At 54.8% G+C, this 19393-nt stretch overlaps 1 protein-coding gene across 4 annotated transcripts in view; it reads right to left on the reverse strand.

Annotated features, from left to right (window-relative positions):
• ADAMTS2 (ADAM metallopeptidase with thrombospondin type 1 motif 2) overlaps positions 1–19393 on the reverse strand; it is a 232972-nt gene that overhangs the window by 79808 nt on the left and 133771 nt on the right. The gene's annotated exons all lie outside the window — the stretch shown is intronic.

The following is a 19393-nucleotide window of genomic DNA, read 5'->3' on the forward strand; positions in this document are numbered from 1 at the left end:
GCTGCCCTGGCTCTGCTCCCTGCGCTCCAGCGGCTAGCCTGGCTGCTCCTTGCACAGGGAGCCTGTCTCCACCTCAGGAACTTTGGACTTGCAGTGCAACTGCTCCCAGCAGTGTCTGGCCCACAGTAGGTGCTCAATAAACAGTTGTTGAATGAATGGAGTGAATCACTTTGAAGATATGGAATAACCAGAAATGGGCAAAATGTATGACCCAGCATAGGCCTGTGACCCCTGTCATGGGGAAGACCCTAGCTAAGGCCTCGCCTCGGCTACCCCCAGCAGCCCTGGGGCCTCCCCCGCATCCACCCTCCCCAAGGCCTGTGTGTGCTGGGGGGAAGCAGCTCTGCTTTCCCAGGTTGCAGGGGGAGGGGAAGCCCAGGGACAATGTCCTTGAGTCCTGTCTGTGAAATTGATCCTGGAATCTTTAAACCTTGGGGGGAAATGTTCAAAGCCGCAGCCATCTTTGTGCGGAGAGAGGCCAAAGGCTCTCTTGTTTGGGGAAATACATTGTAATGTGCTTTTTGCTTATGCAAAGATGCAGCCAAGTTTCTGTTCTGGAATAGACAATGAGGAAGGAGCGGCTCTGCGTGACAATGTAAAAGTTTGCCTCCGCTGGTGGCAGAGTTCCACCTGGGGGACGGTGAGCCCTGGGAGGTGGCCTGAGGCTGCTGGGCAGAGGTGACTTTGTCCTCTGCCAAGGCAGGGGAAGGGTGCAGAAACAGGGGAACCGGTTTAGGTTCCCTACTAGGGGAGGCTGCTGGCCCGCCAGCTGCAGAGGAGACAGGCAGGGGCACTGGAACAGCGGCCACCCCAACCTTCAGGAAGGTTCCCATCTCCTTCGCTCGGCTGAGCTTTGGGCCACCAGAGGCAGCCTATGACCCACCGGGCAAAACCACGGCCAGGAGCAAGCCAGGCCTGCAAAGTCTGTCAGAGGCCTAGGGGAGGGGGACCTGCTGCTCTATGACTTCTTTGGGACCCCCTGAAATAAGTGGGGAGAGGGCTGTTCTCTCTGTGGCCCCTTCGGAGGCCAGGCTTGGACCACCGAGGTGGAGGCAGAGAAGAGAGCGCAGCCAGAAGTCAGGGAGAGTGGTCTGCTGGCCTCCGGGAGGAACTGTTTCATCTGTGTGCACTGCATATGGCGCCTAAACGGGGCTGCCAGAGCCTGGGCTTATCATGAGAATAAACGTTCCCACGGCATCGCTTCTTCACCCCCTGGCTTCTCAGCAAATGCTTCAGAGGCAATGTGAGAAGAAACATGACTCTTGCTCAAAATATCAAACTATCATGGAATGGAAATGGCCAGGATCAGAATTACTGGGGTCAGATCATACATCAAAAAGCCAGGCGGTCAGAGCCCCCTCCTTCAATACCCAGTGCGAGAACACTCTGCCCAAGGCCACCCCCTCACTCCTCAGGCACCGTCTCCTGTGCCCGTCCACACTCTGCTGATACCTCTGCAGGTGCCTCAGGGTGGGGACGGGGCTCCTCCACCCCCAGACCAGCTGATCAATGCACAGAGCCCAGCAGAGGCTAAGAGGCACGTGCTGTGCTCGAGAGATGTGTGTGGCACTCCAGCAGGCACGCTGAGAAGACAAATTGCATGACAAACCTTTCCGGGTTTGTACTAACAACTGCAAGAGGCTGCCCCTCCCCCTCTCCAGAGTTTGGGGGGTTAGCAGAGCATTGGGGGCGATATTCCCACTCCGAGGTCAGACTGCGTGGTGCCAGCATGGGGGTTCTGCCACAATCCTGCCATGTGACTTGGGGCCAGTTACTTAACCTATCTGGGCCTCAGTTTCCTTATCTGTAAAATGGAGATAATAATAGTCCCTGTGTCTCAGGGTTGTTTCAGGTTGAAGCAACAACGAAAGTTGTCACACGCGTCCGTGTGGAGAGACCACCAAACAGGCTTTGTGTGAGCAATAAAGCTTTTTAATCACCTGGGTGCAGGCGGGCTGAGTCGGAAAAGACAGTCAGCAAAGGGTGGTGGAATTATAGTTCTTATAGGTTTGGGACAGGCGGTGGAGTTAGGAGCAATTTTTTGTGGGCAGGGGGTGGATCTTACAAAGTACATTCTCAAGTGGGGGAGAATATTGCAAAGTACCTTCTTAAGGGCAGGGGAGGATATTACAAAGTAGTTCTCCAGCGTGGGGAGGGTGTATCGTACAAAGCACATTCACAAGGGCGGGGGAATATCACAAAGTACTTATCACAAAGGCGGGGAAGGTGTATTGTCACAAAGTCAACTGATCGGTTAGGGTGGGGCGGAAACAGATCACAATGGGGGATGCCATCAGTTAAGGCAGGAACTGGCTCTTTTCACTTCTTTTGTAGATCTTCAGTTGCTTCAGGCCATCTGAATGTATACGTTCAGGTCACAGGGGATATGATGGCTTAGCTTGGTCTCAGAGGCCTGACGTTCCTGTCTTCTTATATTAATAAGAAAAACAAAATAGTGGTGAAGTGCTGGGGCAGTGAAAATTTTGGGGGGTGGTATGGAGAGATAATGGGCGATGTTTCTCAGGGCTGCTTGGAGTGGGATTAGGGGCAGTGTGGGAACCTATAGTGGGAGAGATTAAACTGAAGAAAGAGTTTGGGGTAACGGGTGATATTGTGGGGTTGTTAAAAGAGCATTTGTTGTGTAGAATGATTGGTGATGGCCTGGATGTGGTTTTGTTTGAATTGAAAAACTAAACGGAAGACACAAGGTCCGAATAAAAGGAGAAAAATAGGTATTAAAGGACTAAGAATTGGGAGGACCCAGGGCATCCAATCAGAGAGTGCCCAAGGGGGTTCAGCGTAATTATTTGCTTGGTTGGCGAGTTTTTTGGGCTCTATCCTTGAGTTTTTTTATGTTGTCATATACCAGGCCAGATTGATTCAGGTAAAAACAACACCCAGGTGATTAAAAAGCTTTATTGCTCACACAAAGCCTGTTGGTGGTCTCTCCACACGGACGCGTGTAACAAAAGTGAAATCCCCAGCACCTAGTAAGGCTCAATGAGGTTGTCATCAAATCAGCCGGGCGCGGTGGCTCACACCTGGAATCCCAGCACTTTGGGAGGCCAAGGTGGGTGGATCATGAGGTCAGGAGTTCGAGACCATCCTGGCTGACACAGTGAAACCCTGTCTCTACTAAAAATACAAAAAATTAGCCGAGCGTGGTGGCGGTGCCTGTAGTCCCAGCTACTTGGGAGGCTGAGGCCAGGGAATGGCGTGAATCCGGGAGGTGGAGCTTGCAGTGAGCCGAGATCGTGCCACTGTACTCCAGCCTGGGCGACAGAGAGAGACTCCGTCTCAAAAAGAAAAAAAAAAGAAATTGTCATCAAATTACAGGAGGGTCCAATAGCCCAAGCTGTTTCCCTAGGACCCCACGAGCAGAATGGTCCAAGGGGCTTCACCCTTACACCCACCCTGGCTTTCCTCCTGGCCATCACCATGGGGAGGGGTCTGAGCGAACAGCTTGCGCATGTCCCTGTGTTTTCCGGAGCTGGAGGGGCTGCCGTGCCCAGGCCCGTCTGCGAGTGTGACCCCGCCCTGGAGCTCTCCCTGCTGGCTGAGTCGCCTTGGGGAAACAACAGCCATGCCACCACTTAGACTGACCTTCCCACTCGCTGGCCGGACGCCTCATCAGAAAGGGAAATGCTGCAGAACGGGGAAGGACCAGTGCTGCTGAGGCCGCAGGACACAGAAGGACACGGCCGAGGCTGCAGGCCAGAGCCCAGTGTCCCCCAGGGGCCTCCTGGCCTCTGCGAGCCACTGACAGGGAAAGGCCGAGAAGAGTCAGGGATTCTGATTCTTGCTGGCAGTGGCTGCGGGACGGCCCTGCCTCCCTGGAACTCTCCTGAGCTTGTCGGCTGTCCCTGGCCACAGAGCCCTGGGGGGCTCAGTGTGGAGTTTCCTTTCAAAGAGGGACCCCAAGTGTCCAGGCCTTGTGCCACCCCCGGCCCTGGCACCCCCCCACACGCCCGCCTCAGAGCCTGTGCGGCACGGCCCATCCCCTGTGACTGAGCTCAGTCACCTGGGTACGTTCCGGCACCACCATGTAATTTGAGAACAACACATTTTTATTCCCCTGCACATCATATTCTGCTGCTGCTCTGTCACCAGTTTGACCTAGGGAAAGAGGGAAGGAAAATGCCGCTATGGGAGGAGAGGGCCGTGGTATCAGGGGACAGGAACAGTGTGGGGGAGGGGGGCGGCGAGCATGCTGCCAGGGCAGGGGGCGGGCTGCTGAGCTCACACCAGACTTGGAGCCGGAGCCCTATCCCTACCGCTGCCCCTGCCTTAGGGTGAGATGCAGATAGTCCCTGGGGTTCTGAGCTCCACTTCCCACTGAGATGAGACCCTCTGCTGAGGGTGGCGTCCGGTCCACACGGTGGCTAGGCAGGTGGTTAGAATCGAGAGGGATCTCATGTTAATGACTGGGCCTCAGGCAGCACGTGGATGTCCCCAGTTCCAGAGGGGTGTGTGGGGGCTGCAGCAGCTCCTGCTGACGAGGGCCAGGGCGTGGGTAGCTGGCAGAGGCTGCAGAGTGGACACCCATCAAGGCAAAGGGCTCGGACTGGGCAGGGGTCCAGCACGCCTAAGTGGCCCAGACGTCAGACCTGACCACCTCAGAGCAAAACTGAGGAGGACTCAGGCCAGCCTCCCTACACCCCAGGCATCCATGCATGATAAGGAAGAAGGGAGAGGCCCTGACAGAGCAGGTATGAACCCCTCAGAGACTGAGAAGGCATGACAGAGGGCCGCAGGCCATCACCTTGCAGTGTGCCCCTCGACCTGGGCAGGGGCTCCCAAGGCACACAGAGCACAGGGCAAGAGTAAGGTGACGGCTGCAAGAAGGGTCCTGCATTACAAGCTCACGGCAAGGGTCGTCCACTGCGAGCACATCCCTCCCTGAAAGTGCAGTCATGCGGGGTGCTTTCCAACACCCAGAGCACAGGCGTTCCAGCGCCTCTTGGGCCAGGCTCACTGCCAGGCGTGGGTGGGAGGTCATGTGGGCTGCACCCAGGCTTCCATCCTCCTGTTTGGCTGCAGGGAAGTCTCCCTTGCTCTGTGAAGTTTCCCCACTCTGTGAACATTCCCACGGGGCACCCTATGCTGCCTCGGGTGCTCTCCCATCCCAGTAACTTCCTGGCACCATCGTAATCTCCAGTCACCTTCATTTGTTAGCTGCCTGTCCATCTCCACTAGACAGGGACTCTTCTGCAACCTTGCTGATGCATCCTGGGTGCCCGTACTCTCGTGTTTCTCCAGACTTCAGGACCAAGGCCAAGTTCAGCCTCATGTGCCCTCTCCCACCCCCGCGGGCTCCCCAGGGTGGCCAAGGGCTGGCACCTCTTTTGCACAAGCGGCCCCCTCTGTGTGCATTTGTGCCCTCCACACTTTCCACTTGGGAAACACCAACTCCGTGACCAAAACCAGCTCAAGGATCCCCCCACTGGGACTATCTCCATAACCAGGTGGAGACAGCTGACCGTCTCCTTTGGCTGCCAAGGCCCTGTCCTCGCTGTGCCAAAGCAAGCAGGTGGCCCCCATGAGAAAAAGCTTGTCCAGCACAGGAGCTGGCTGGGGCTGTTCCCAGACACCATGGGCCGAATGAACAACGGCTCGCCTGGCTGGTCGGCTCTGATCTTCTCCGCCTGTGCTGAGTACTTCCCCGTGTGCGGCATCTTTCCCCTCCCACACCCCACAGGTGAGTATTATCCCCATTGTATCGGTGAGGAAGCTGAGGCACAGAGATTGAGAGGCTCACAGAAGTGGGCGTGGGAGTCAGTACAGAAGCTCTGGTGAGCAATTCAGCAAAGCTGCTGCAACTAGAAACCGTATCCCGGGACCTGGTCATTCAGCTGTCAGCATCGACGACGGAGACACAGCCTCTGCCATAGACGCGAAGGCATGAGGGCACCCAGCCACCAGGAGCTCCACACCCACAGACAGAGCTCACTTTTTATGGGAGGCTCTGAGATCACAGTTGCTTTATGGGAATTCATTTAGTCACTTATTCATTCAAAATAGATTTACTGGGCGCCTACTACGTGCCTGGCCTTTTCCAGGTACTCAGTGAAAAATCAGGTGGGCAGACCCTCTCTGGGCCCAGTACAAAGTCACCTTTGTGGGAGTCCCTAACCCTCCTGAGACACACCACCAAGGAGTCCCCTGGACTGGGGAGCAAGACCCAGGATTGCTTGACGGCAACTCAGCTCAGGGGGCAGCCCGGGAGGGGCCTTGGGAAGCGAGAGCCCGTGCCAGGCCAGCCTGGGAGCCCGGCGCAGCACATCATCGCCTCTGTCTGTGGTTCAGCTGTCACCTCCTTGCCGGAGCCTGCACAAGACAAGCTCTGAGGCTGCCTCAAGCTGTCAGCGGGTGTGCGGACGGCTGGCCCTCCTCGTCCACAAGGACTCAAACTCCCACTCTGACAACCACCAGCTCCCCACGGGAGGCCAAGGACAGGCTGCCGGGAGGCTTCCGCATCAGCTGTCAGGAGGTCTGCGGAGGAGGGAGGAGGTGGGGAGAGGCCCACTTGCAGGGAGGGTGTCGCACATTTCGGGAGGAAGCAGAGGTGAGACCCACCCACAGGACCCCCGTCAGAGTGTTCCTACCTGCTCACCGTCACTGGTCTGTCAGCCTCCCCAAACCTGCTGGAACATATGCTCCCTGCGGTCTGGATCCCGAGCTCACCACGACATCCCCAGCTCCTAAGGCTGCTCTATCCGTGTGCGCTAAAGGAGTGAGTAGGCAGTCGGGAGGACCTCAGAACAGGACACAGTAGACGCAGAAGCCAAGGCAAAGCAAGAGGCAGAGCGGACGGTCTGTGGGGAGAGGCAGGTGTGGCCAGGAGACTCCAAATGCTGCGGGAAGGTCAGTGAGGCCTGAGATGAGAACCCGTGGAGCGTGTGGGGAGAGGCAGGTGTGGCCAGGAGACTCCAAATGCTGTGAGGAGGTCAGTGAGGCCCGAGATGAGAACCCGTGGAGCATGCGGGGAGAGGCAGGTGTGGCCAGGAGACTCCAAATGCTGCCGGGAGGTCAGTAAGGCCTGAGATGAGAACCCGTGGAGCATGCGGGGATTTAGGATCTCTGGATCTTCAGGCCAGAACAGTAGGGGAGGACCAACACAGGGGCCACCTTGCCACAGGTATGTGACTCCATCTGCCGTGCTCTGGCCATGTCTCTCTGAGTCTCAGTGACCTGATGCAGGCAAGGGAACCTCACAGGGCCACTGGGGCAAGATATGAGGTCCCAGACATGCCTCCTTGCACAGGGTCAGCACGTGCAAAAACAGCAAATGTGAGTTTCCCCCTCCTCAGGTGGGGACAGGGGCTTCCAAGGATAGAAAGCGTAAGCCCCAAACCTCCCGAGAGAGATGAGTCCGTCTTTTTAGACCACAAAGCAACTTCGCTGCTGCTCTCCAAGCCCCCTAAGCTCCAGCAGGGCCCAATCTGTGCCCCGTGATTCGTGATGCGGCCAGGTTTGCAGGCGCTGAGCCGCCACCAGGAGCCCTCATTAGAGGCAGCTGCAGTGGCCCTTGTCGGAGGAGCCTTCCCTGACCCGCCACCCCAGGCACCCTTCCCTGATGAACCAGGGTGTAATCACGTGTCCTGATTCTGCTCCCCATACTCCTGTGCTCTGAGCTCCCTCAGTGCAGGGACGTGGAGGCCAGGAGTTCAGGGAGCGCTGGACACGACTGAGGACAGCTCTCAGTCTCCGCATGCTCCTCCCATGCCCGTCTCTGCTGAGCACTTCCCTGGTGTTCCACTCGAGTGGTGCTCCCAACGGCCCCGGGAGCTGGCACCGCCCAGCACAGGGCGCAGCAGGACAGGCAGTTGCCTCCTTCCTTCTAGGCTGGAAAGAACACTCGGGCCACCCACACGCCAGACTCGTCCCCCAGCCGTGTTCTGCTCCACCTGGGCAGCGTGGGCTCTTAATTTCAATTTGTGGCCCACATTGAAAAATAATTAGATTTCCCATAAAAATTAGATTTCCAGCTTCTCGTGGAAGAAAGACCTGGCAGCAGTGGTCTGCTTCTTCCTACAGAAACACAAGTGAGTGGAACCAGGAGGAGCTGGTTTCAGGGGGGCTGGAACCAGGGGTCATGGCCTCTTCTGTCGCCCCAGTCCCCACCACTGCCGACAGCCTTCAGCCACCTGGGCCCCTCCTGCCTGGCTCCTGTGAGCATGTGAGGGCACTGCCCTCTTCTGAGCCCTGCACGCAGCCTCGCACACACCACTGGCCCTCATGGCTGTGTCTCCTGGTGGCGCACAAGGCCAGGCTCTGAGGCCAGCGGGACAAGCGTGAGGAACACAAACAGTGCCAGCAACACCCCCAGGGCCACGCCGCCACCAGCAGACCCTGACCCCCGCTTCCCTCCCTCCACTTAAGGGAACCACGTTTCCGTGTCCAGTTTCAGAGATGTTTTTCTCTTTCCCAGGAACCAGAGCCAGAGACTCGTGAACTATGACTTGTGGTGACGCTCTCCGCCTGGCTGGTGTGCAGCTCCGTGGCCAGTGTACAAGATTTCCACCACGACCAGCCGAAAACATCCCCGTCCGGCCGCTGCCTTCCCCGCCGCCACCGTGCGGTCTCAACATGTTGGAAAGTTGGTGAGAAATTGAGCCCATATGCCTTCTGATTGTTTGCAAACCCTGGCAAGGCTCTGGTAAGTCCAGGCCAATTTCTGGATTAAATTAGAAAAGAAAAGAGGAAAAATATCTGAATCCTGGCATAGAGAGAAATCATTCAAAAAAAAAAAAAAAAAACTGTTGAAGAACGTACTGTACGGAGAATGTTCTCGTGCTGGGAGGGGTCAAAGGTTATAGCCTCGACTGAAGGCACAGAAGATCCTTGGGTTCCACATTCTCCACAGGCCGAGGAGCGTGTCTGCCCTCAGCAGAAGAGATGCTTTGGGGGCTCAGGCATTCTCCCAGAACGTAAGCAGTTCACACAGGTGGGAGAGGCTATTCTGCGTGACCGGGAACCTGCTGCTCCTGCCCTGCCGTTCCACAGCCGTTAAGAGCAGCTCATTCTATCCTTTCAAAAGAATCCCCGAAGTAACCTCACCGGAGCTTTGAGCTGATAAGGCTAGGGTGGGGGCGGGCTGGGGTCTGAGCAGCCCACTGCACTCAGTACTTCCCTAACATGTGCGCCCACATGCACTGATGTACTGAAAGGCACATGCTAACTTTGGAGGCCTGGGGCCTTCAGAGCTCAAGGCAGGCACTAAGCAAGTCCATTTCTGCAGAGCCTGGTAGCAAATACTCCTTTAGCACCCCCCGTAGTGAATGTTCTCAGCTTTGTGGGCCATATGGTTTTTGTTGCAACTACCCAACCTGTTGTTGTAGCACAAAAATGGCCACAGGCTCTGCCGGGCGCAGTGGCTCACGCCTGTAATCCCAGCACTTTGGGAGGTCGAGGCAGGTGGATCACCTGAGGTCAGGAGTTCAAGACCAGCCTGGCCAAGATGGTGAAACCCTGTCTCTACTAAAATACAAAAATTAGCCGGGCATGGTGGCGGGCGCCTGTAATCCCAGCTACTCAGGGGGCTGAGGCAGAGAATCGCTTGAACCCGGGAGGTGGAAAGTTGCAGTGGGCCAAGATCATGCCACTGCCCTCCAGCCTGGATGACAGAGTGAGACTCTGCCTCAAACAAAAACAACAACAACAAAAAAAAGGCCACAGGCAATTCATAAATCCATAGGCATAGCTGTGTTCCAATAAAACTTTATTTACAAAAACAGGTGAAGGGCCAGGTGGCCCTGGGGCCAGAGTTTGCCAACACAGATTTAGAATCTCCAGTTCACATGAATTTTGCTTTCGTGCAAGTAATATGTCCAAATTTACTTTAATGTAAAACTGGTGTTTTAAAATGCTTCTAAAAAAAGGGGCCACTTCAGGGGGAGATGGCTTACATCTGTCTGGTGGCCTCTGGCAGGCCTGAGAGTACGTGTTCTCAGTAGCAAATAGGTTGAGCGCCGGCCTTGCTGCAGGCTGGGTGTCACCCACTGCAATGGTCTCTCCCTGCTGTCTACAAGGAGTGCAGTAGGACCAGGGGCTCACACAGACAGTGCAAGGTCTTTGTAGATCCTGATATTTAAGCAACACATTGAGGCCTTAGGCTTCGCAGGGAAGAGGAGGATTGAAATTAGTGCTTTAATTAAATGCTTGAAGCCACAAAGGAAGCTTTAGCCTTGGGCCCAAGCTTTATATTTCTTGAAGTCTTGGCACAGATAGATTTTACTTTTAAAATTGTATCCGGCCGGACGCGGTGGCTCAAGCCTGTAATCCCAGCACTTTGGGAGGCCGAGACGGGCGGATCACGAGGTCAGGAGATCGAGACCATCCTGGCTAACACAGTGAAACCCCGTCTCTACTAAAACATACAAAAAACTAGCCGGGCGAGGTGGCGGGCGCCTGTAGTCCCAGCTACTCGGGAGGCTGAGGCAGGAGAATGGCGTAAACCCGGGAGGCGGAGCTTGCAGTGAGCCGAGATCGCGCCACTGCACTCCAGCTTGGGGGACAGAGCCAGACTCTGTCCAAAAAAAAAAAAAAATTGTATCCATAGCCAGGCGTGGTGGCTCCTGCCTGTGATCCCAGCTACTCAGGAAGCTGAGACAGCAGCATCATTAGGCCCAGGAGACTGAGTCCACCATGCAACACAGCATGACCCTGTCTCTAAAACATCTTTAAAAAATCAGTCAGGCATGGCGGTGTGAGGCTGCAGTCCCAGCTGCTTGGGAGGCTGAGGTTTGAGGCCGCACTGAACTGTGATTGCCATACTACACTCAAGCCTGGGTGACCGAGTGAGACCCTGTCTCAAAAAAATAAAAATGCATATATAAACACATAACTTTCACAATGGCTCTGATCTTCCGAGGCGTTCATCCCTGCCTCCCATTCACCTGAGCCTGGAGAAGAGTCCCTGACTGTACCTGGTGACGAAACTTGAGGTGCCACACACACCTGAGCTGCCTCCTAGCCTGTCAGACCCAAGCCCACTCCTTAGGGGTGCCCAGGCCCACACACGTGGCCACTGCATCTAGTTTGTGAGCAGAGACTAGCCTAGGCACTGGCAGAGCAAGTGTTTGAAAATGAGAAATACCGAAGCCCCAGGGTCAGTATCAGGCATGTTCACCAATGTCAACTGTGTCCCAGCCTGACAGCACCCAGTCCCTCGGGGAGCACGTTTCTAAGCAGGAAGCGTCAAACATGGCAGTGGTCTCCCAATGCCGTCGGGGACGGGGGGCAGTCCTGGGCAGAGAAGAGCCCCTTATCCTCCCGGCTGGGCCCAGGGGAGGCAGCGATGCAAGGTGGAGGCTGGAGGCTGAGCCAGAGTCAAAGGCTGGGAGGAGCAGGAGCAGAATGAAGGCAGAGGGAAGAGAGTTCCCTCTGCTAGTGATGGGGCTGGGGGGCCAGCAAGGCTGAACGGGCCGCACCTCTGCCCATGGCTCACACTCCATCCTCTTAGCCCTCACAGTGCTTGGGAGGGAGTGACCCCTCTGCCCTTAGATGGGGGATGTGGGTACCCCCAAGGGGCCTCAGCCTCTCTGACCAGGCTAAGGGCCACTGAGCCTCAGGAGACTGGACTCAGGGTTGCCAGGGTTGCCAGCAGCCAGGAGGGCTATGGCTGTGTGTGCTCAAACTCCATTGTAGGCCAGGTGCGGTGGATCATGCCTGTAATCCCAGCACTTTGGGAGGCTGAGGCGGGCGGATCACCTGAGGTCAGACCGGCCAACATGGTGAAACCCAGTCTCTACTAAAAATATAAAAATTAGCCGGGCGTGGTGGCATGTGCCGGTAGTCCCAGGTACTTGGGAGGCTGAGGCAGGAGAATTGCTTGAACCTGGGAGGTGGCGGTTGCAGTGAGCCGAGATCACGCCATTGCACTCCAGCCTGGGCGAGAGAGCAAGACTCCATCTCAAGAAAAAAAAAAAACAAAAACCAAAACAACTCAGTGCAGGGAGCCTCCACAGACAAGGGCCGCAGGCTCAGCACACACCCGGCGCCTTCTCAGCGCGGCCGGCTCCCCCTGGGCCTCGGAGTTGTGTGGACGTGCCCAAGTAGAGGCTGGGGAAAGGCCACAGAGAATGGGAGCCTGAGGTGGCATACGGGGGCACATGCAGGGCACCAGGCGGTCCACTGGGCTGTGGGGTCTGAGTGCAGGGCTCAGGTTCCTGGGCTTGCCCTAGGGACAGGCTGACTTCATAGATGACCAGGGCCCATGTTCAGAAGGCCCCAAACTTGGGGCTTGACCCTCTACAGCTCCGTCTGGATCTCACCCTTGCGCGTGTGTTTTGGAAGTGAAGGCTCCCAGGGCAGTGGAGCAGGGTCCCGCCTCCCCAGGACAGGCTCTCAGCCGCCCCCAGCAGGTGCAGGATCAGGCATGTATTCCCCGCAGCATCTCAGGGCAGGCGTGGTGGTGGCCGTCCCGCCCACGGCTGGCAGGAAAGGGGCATGTCTGGTGGATGGCCGGCCAGAGCCCACGTTTCGGCGGAGGTGAGCCTCCCATGAGTGACACCTGCATAGAGATGGATTGGCTGTGGCCATACGCTGTGGGCTGGAGCAGTGCACCAGTGGGAGGGGGTGTGCCTGGCTCTACTTCCCCAGACCCCCTGGCTGGGGCACAACCAATGTGTTCTTCCAGGGGTGGCAGGAAGCTCTCAGACTCCAGTGGGTGCACCCTTCATGCTGGGGGTGCACTCACTCCGCTAGGACCCCGTACCTGAGAATTCCCTCAGCGGGGTTCCACTCTGTGGGATCCTCTCTTCCTCCTCCCAGCCTCCCTGAGTCTGGCCTGTGCCTGTCATAAACTTGTGGTCAGCCTGAGGCACCCACCAGGGATCAGCCACAAAATGCACATTTGTTTAATTTCAGTGACTCCACATAGAAGCCAAGCGCTCTAATATTTGCATTTAAAATAGCCATGGCACAATTTAAAGATGAATAAGAAATTCATGCTAATAATTCAAGGTTCCAATTTTTGTTCACTTAGAACAACATTAAAAAGCAAATAAAAACAGCAAGTTGAGAGAGAAAGAGACAGAGACTAAGGAAGAAAGGAAGTGGTTGAATAGTCCCTTTTTATGGCACTTTCCTCTGCTCTTTGAGCAAGCGATCCCACATTTTCATTTTGCGCTGGGCCCTGGGAGTTACGTGCTGGCTCTGCCTATAGGCCAGCGTTCCCCACTGGTAATATCCTGACGAGTTTTGCAGCAGCCAGATATTGCAGGGAAATAAGAATGCACTGCATGTAATACATTGGCTCCTTTGAATTCTCTATCTTCCCCCGCCCCCTTTATTTTATTTATTTATTTATTTATTTGGAGACAGAATCTCACTCTGTCGCCCAGGCTGGAGTGCAGTGGCACAATCTTGGCTCACCGCAACCTCCGCCTCCCGGGTTCAAGCCGTTCTCCTGCCTCAGCCTCCTGAGTAGCTGGAATTACAGGCATGGGCCACCACCCTTGGCTTATTTTTGTATTTTTAGTAGAGACGGGGTTTTGCCATGTTGGCCAGGCTGGTCTCGAACTCCTGACCTCAAGTGAGCCGCCCGCCTTGGCCTCCCAAAGTCCTAGGATTACAGGTGTGAGCCACCGCGCCCAGCCTATCTTTCCTCTTACTTCGGGAGAAATTCAGGTGGAGGGCTGCTATGGCTGAACCCAGGTGTGGAGTTTGGGAGCTGCAGCTTGGGAAGTTCTGCTGCCAAACAGACCAGCATCTCAGAAGATTAACTTCTGGGGAGGGCAGGAGACGCCAAACGCATCCGCCCAAGGGAGAAGCTTTTCCCATGGGAGGGGAAAGTCTGCAGGATCTGGCCACACACAAAAATGTAGGACGTCAAAAACTATCCCAGGCAGAACAAAACAAAAGGTAAACAAGGAGACGGGGGAAAGTATTTCCCACACATGTGACAGACAAAAAGTTAATCTACTTAGATACGCAAACTCTTCAGATGAATGGAACACCCCCAAATCGCAGCAGAATCAAGGGCATGAATAGGCCAAGCACAAACAATAAAATAATCTCTGTTTACAAATACACGTATATTTTTAAATGCAGGCTCATTAACATCAAAGAAATACAACTTACAACAAAAAGTTTATCTCCGTTGTAATTAAATTACCCCTGTTCAAAAGGACTCAGTGGTGTGAGGGGGTGGGGAGACAGGCATTTGCTCAACGAAGCGGGAACAGAGGAAACCGTAACAGAGAACATTCCAGCGTAGAAAGCTTACAAAACGGGCATATCTGTTGACCACGGACTCCGCTTTCAGCAACTCAGCTTAAGGAAATAAGTAAGCAGGAGCGGTAGATTCAGCTCGATGAACATGGTACAGTTAGTGGCATGTCTGAAGAAATTAGTTTTGCTATGTGAATATGTCATATAAAAAGTTAGGTAAAAAGTGTGCTACAGTCACGTGGCGTGATGTTGTGCGATCATTAAAACCAGGTAGTAGACAATAACTGCTGGGAGAAGATACTCACATATCTACATGAATTTATGCTAATTTTACATAGTAAAAAAAATAGCTGGCACAGTGGCTCACGTCTGTAATCTCAGCACTTTGGGAGGCCGAGGCAGGTGGATCACCTGAGGTCAAGAGTTCAAGATCAGCCTGGCCAACATGGTGAAACCACTGTCTCCACTAAAAATACAAAAAAAAAAAAAAAAAAAAAAAAAGCCAGCCGTGGTGGCACATGCCTGTAATCCCAGCTACTCGGGAGGCTGAAGCAGGAGAATCGCTTGAACTCGGGAGGAGGAGGTTGCGGTGAGCCGAGATCGCGCCACTGCACTCCAGCCTGGGCGACAGAGTGAGACTCTGTTTCAAAATAAATACATAAATAAAAGGAATCATCTGTGTTAAATATAGAATATTTCGATAAACCAAGAATTTCTAGATGTAAGGAGGAAGATAAGAAAACTAGACCCTTCAGGGGCTGCCGGAATGGGCAGGTGGGTGCTTGCCTAAACCAAAGAGCCCCTTTCTGTGCCCAGGTGGCCCTTGTGAAACGCTCCATTTCCAACCCTCTTCCCTTCCGGCAAGTCTGAGATGAGAAGGGCAGCTTCATTTTCCCATGGAAAAGGGAACATCATGTCTTGCCATTCACAAGAAAAGGAAGCAGCCCCTCCTGTGATTTCCACTGCTCCCGGAGCCACAGGCAGCCCCTCCACCTCTGGAAGACTGCGGTGGCCGGCCTTGCTCATCCCAACTTCCCCTACCTGTGCCCGCTGCTTCACAGGCCAGGCCTTGTCCATTCTTCCAGCCGGCCCCATTCCTGCCTCAGGGCCTTGGCGCCGCCTGCCCCCTCCCCCAGACTTGGAACAGGCTATCCCTATCCTACCTCTTCCCACATCCTTCATTTGTCATGAGCCTCAGCTCCCATGGTATCTCCCATGCACCAGCCCCCGACCTCCTGTGTAAAGTGGCCGGCCTTCCGCTACCCTTCTTCCTTCTCCATCTCATAACGATTTTCTTTCTTTCATTGCATTTATCATTTTACTTGAAATGGTCCCATTTGTTTTTCACTTGAATATCGTCTGTGTCCCCCTTCCCAGAATACAAGGTAGCAGGGCTACGTCCTGTCATGCTCACGGCCGCACCCCTAGCCTGACATATAATAGATGCCCCATAAACACTGGTCCCCGTACGAATGGCAGCCAGGGGCACCAGACAGAGGAGGATGGCTATGCCGAGAATCCACCCCATCTCAGCAGCTGAACACAATACAGTGTACGCTGTGTTTCCCTACTCACACCATGGTGTGGCGTGGGTCGGGGGGCCGAGCCTATGCTGTAGCTGTGCCTTCTGGGACACGTGGTTTCCAAGGTTTCCATGGCAGGGGGAGACAGAGATGGAGGGGACTCCAAGCTCTTACCAGCCTTGGTCCACAGGTGACCCAAATCACTTCCTTTCACATAGGCCACTAGGCAAAACTAGCCATGCAGTTCCATGTCAGTTACAAGGGAGCCTGGGCAGAGGAGGGGAGCATGGAGGTGACTGATGAGGCTGAACTGCCTGTGCCACCCCTGGACCCCATATTCTGGCCCAGGCTCTGCCACAAAGAGATCCCAAAGGGAGTTCTGCAGGCAGAAGTCACCCCAAATGATGAGGGAAACTGAGGTAGTGCAGGGCTGCAGGGCTGCCAGGGTGGAGCTGTGCCTGCACTCAGCCCGCCTCTGCCTCCCCTCTTCCTCAGAGCCTGCATTCCCTGGGTCCTCACCATCGGGGCCCCCACCAGCTCCTCCTCCCAGGGCTGGATGGCCTTTCCCAGGGCACAGGCTGTGCCACCGTTCTCTGCATCCAGTTCGGTGGGCAGCTCACTGCCCAGGACTGGCCCCCACACCCTGGGCTCTGGGCGTGCCATTGTCCAGCCCCACCTGCTCTACAGCCAGTCAAACAGCTCACTGGGAGCCCAGTCCCGGCCGGCTGCCACCACCTCTGTCTTCCATGCTTTTGCTTTTACTCCAGCCTTGGGGAGCCCGTGGCCACCTGGGACTTACAAGAGGAGTGTGACAAACCACTGGCCAGGCCTTGGGGGGCCCCTTGGGGTTGTGGTTTGAGGTCCCCACAGCACCCCAGTTCAGAGACAGGGCACGGTAGGCAGTCCGTCTGTGCACAGACCCAGCCTTGCCCTGTCCCGCACAGCAGCTGCCAGCCACACTGCGGCTTCCATCTAGGTGCAAATTAATTCAAATAAAGTACTCTTTGCGGTGGCTACTATAAAAAAGAAAAAAGAGACAAGTGTTGGTGACAATTTGGAGAGACTAGAATCCCTGTACAGTGTTGGCAAAATGGTGCAGCCACTGTGGAAAACAGTGTGGAAACTCCTCAAAAAATTAAAGAATTACCCTGTGTCCCGCAATTCTACTTATGGGCCTATAGTCAAGAGAACGGAAAGCAGGGTCTGAACACCCACGTTCATGGCACCATTATTCATGGTAGCCCATGAGGGGGCAACCCGAGTGCCCATGGATGGCCGGGATACTATTCCTCCCTGAAAAGGAAGGACATTCTTACATATGCTGCAACACGGAAGGCCCCTGAGGACATCGTGCTAAGTGAGGTAAGCCAGACGCAAAAGGACAATTACTGTGTGATCCACTTATGCGAGGTACCCAGAGTAGTCAAATTCTTAGAAACAGAAAGTGGAGTGGTGGGTGCCAGGAGTTGGGGGAGGGGAGGAACAGGGCTGAAATTTAACGGGCGCAGTTTCAGTTTTACAGGATGAAGAGTTCTGTGGATGGTGGTGGCGATGGTGGCCCAACCATGTGAATGTGCTTACGCCACTGAATTGCACACTTAAAAATGGTGAAGATGCTGACTTATGTTCTGTATATTTCACCGTGAGTAAAAAATTTTTAATTAAAATTATCTTGGAACAAATAAGTTAAATTAAAAGTTCAGTTCTTCAAGGACACCCGCCACACTTCAAGTGCGCAAGAGCCCGGTGGCTGCTGCGCCAGAAAGGGCAAAACCGGCGTCTCTCCTCTCCAGCACTGCAGGAAGCTCGGTCGCACAGCAGTGTTCCGGAAGGTCATCCTTTCTCAGACGCTCCCTCAATGCTCCTCCTCCCCAAGACCACCGAAGGGTCCGGCATGCCTTAGATCTGTCCCTAGAACTCTCCGGGCATGCACAGGCTCTCAGTGAGGACGCAAGGTATTAACCGTCAGGGCAACGCATGCTCCAAGCACGGCTGCGCCTTGTCTCCCTCGGCCACGCTGCGCTCTTGCAGCGGGAGCTGGGGCTCCGATCAGAGGACAGACCCCCTGCTGACCCTCTGCCGCTGGTCTCCCAAGCCCCGGGACTCTCTGCCATGCCCCACCGCCTCTGCAGGACACCCCCACTGTGCCCATGACAAGCACGCTGTCAACACATGTTTGCTGAATGAATCAGTGCTCACTTCTGTGCAACAGGGGACAAAAGACACGGCCCAATATTTTCTCAACTTCTGAGACTTGTCTCCTAAAACGGCTTCTCTGTTGTGATAAAACTCATCTCAATGTAAGACGTTTTAAATTTCTCATGCTTTTCTAGAAACGAACCTTCCCATTATTCAAAATGGGGGGTATGGCTGGATCACTAGGGTTTGAATAAAGTTGGATGGCAAAAGTCAGAGAACCTTCTAGACATCCTCCAACCAGCCGTTGTGACAGAGAGACCCTCGGCACCAGGAGAAAGGCTGATCTGCCTCCACCGGCCTCATGAAGGACTCACCCCGGGTCCCACCTTCAGTCAGCGTCCTTGGTGGGCTCTCAGCAGTGACCCCTCCTGGGCTGTCACTAAATTAGATAGTGTCACCGTCGTGATAACAAAACCACATTTTATGTGGAAACTAAAAAGGTGTTCACCCTACTGAGAGACTGAAAAGCACAGTCGCCGACACTCATTTAACCCTCACAACCCCCACGATGAAAACGCTGACCCATTTTATAGACGAGAAAACCAAGGCTCAGAGGATGGGAGCAGCAATCCCAAGGACGCGCCTGGAAAAGGCGAGGCCGGGAGCCGCCATCGGACTGTGATTCCAAGCCCAGTCCTTTCCCCGCTGGGTTGGAAGGCAATATGATGCTAGGGGAAGAGCTCATATTGTGAAGGCAGACAAGATTTTACACCTACCAGTCTCACAGACCCAGCCTGAGGATTTCCTAAGATAATTCAGCATGGCAGGTGCCCAGCGTGGGCTTGGCATGGTCACATAGTAGGGGCTCAATAATTGTAGCCATTATGGTTTTATTATTATTATTGCAATAAAGGTACGTTTCAAAAATAAGATGAGGTTAATTGTGACAATGCTCTCCCAAATAAAACGAATTTTGCCGACGCGGCGGACTTCAGCCCCCCGTGTGGATAAGGCTGGGCTCCAGAGGGCTCGCGGACTCATGCAAGGCCGGTCAAGAGGAAAGTGAGCATGAAGGTGGGGTCTCTTGTCAAGTGTTCAGCTCACTCGCATCCCCCTTTTCCCCCTGAGGTATCTTTTCACCAGGGCCCTGGGGACTCTGACCCATATGTCAGCTTGGTTCCTGGGGGGGCTCATCCCTGGCCCGAAAAGCAGAGCTGAGCAGCAGACTCCGAGCAGACCTCCACACCCCGCTGCCTGCCTGCAGCCCAGCCCCAGAGGACCTCCTTCATCCACAGGTTTGGACACACAGCACGGGGTTCTAGAACTTCCCACCTGCCCGGCTTCCACACCACCTCCAGCCTTCCCTAAGCCCTGGCTTCCTTGGATATATTCCACAAATATCCCCTGGCCCCCTAACGCCCCACTGGCAGCATCTCACATTCCAGGCCATGCCCCGGTCCTCCTTCTCACCCCTTCTTTTCCCTGCAGGGCTCAGCCGAGCCAGTCTGCTCCCCTGGGAACCTGCATTTTGAAGACTGGATGCCCCTCACCCCCAC

This window comes from Papio anubis, chromosome 5, assembly GCF_008728515.1.
Source record: "Papio anubis isolate 15944 chromosome 5, Panubis1.0, whole genome shotgun sequence".
Lineage (NCBI taxonomy): Eukaryota > Metazoa > Chordata > Mammalia > Primates > Cercopithecidae > Papio > Papio anubis.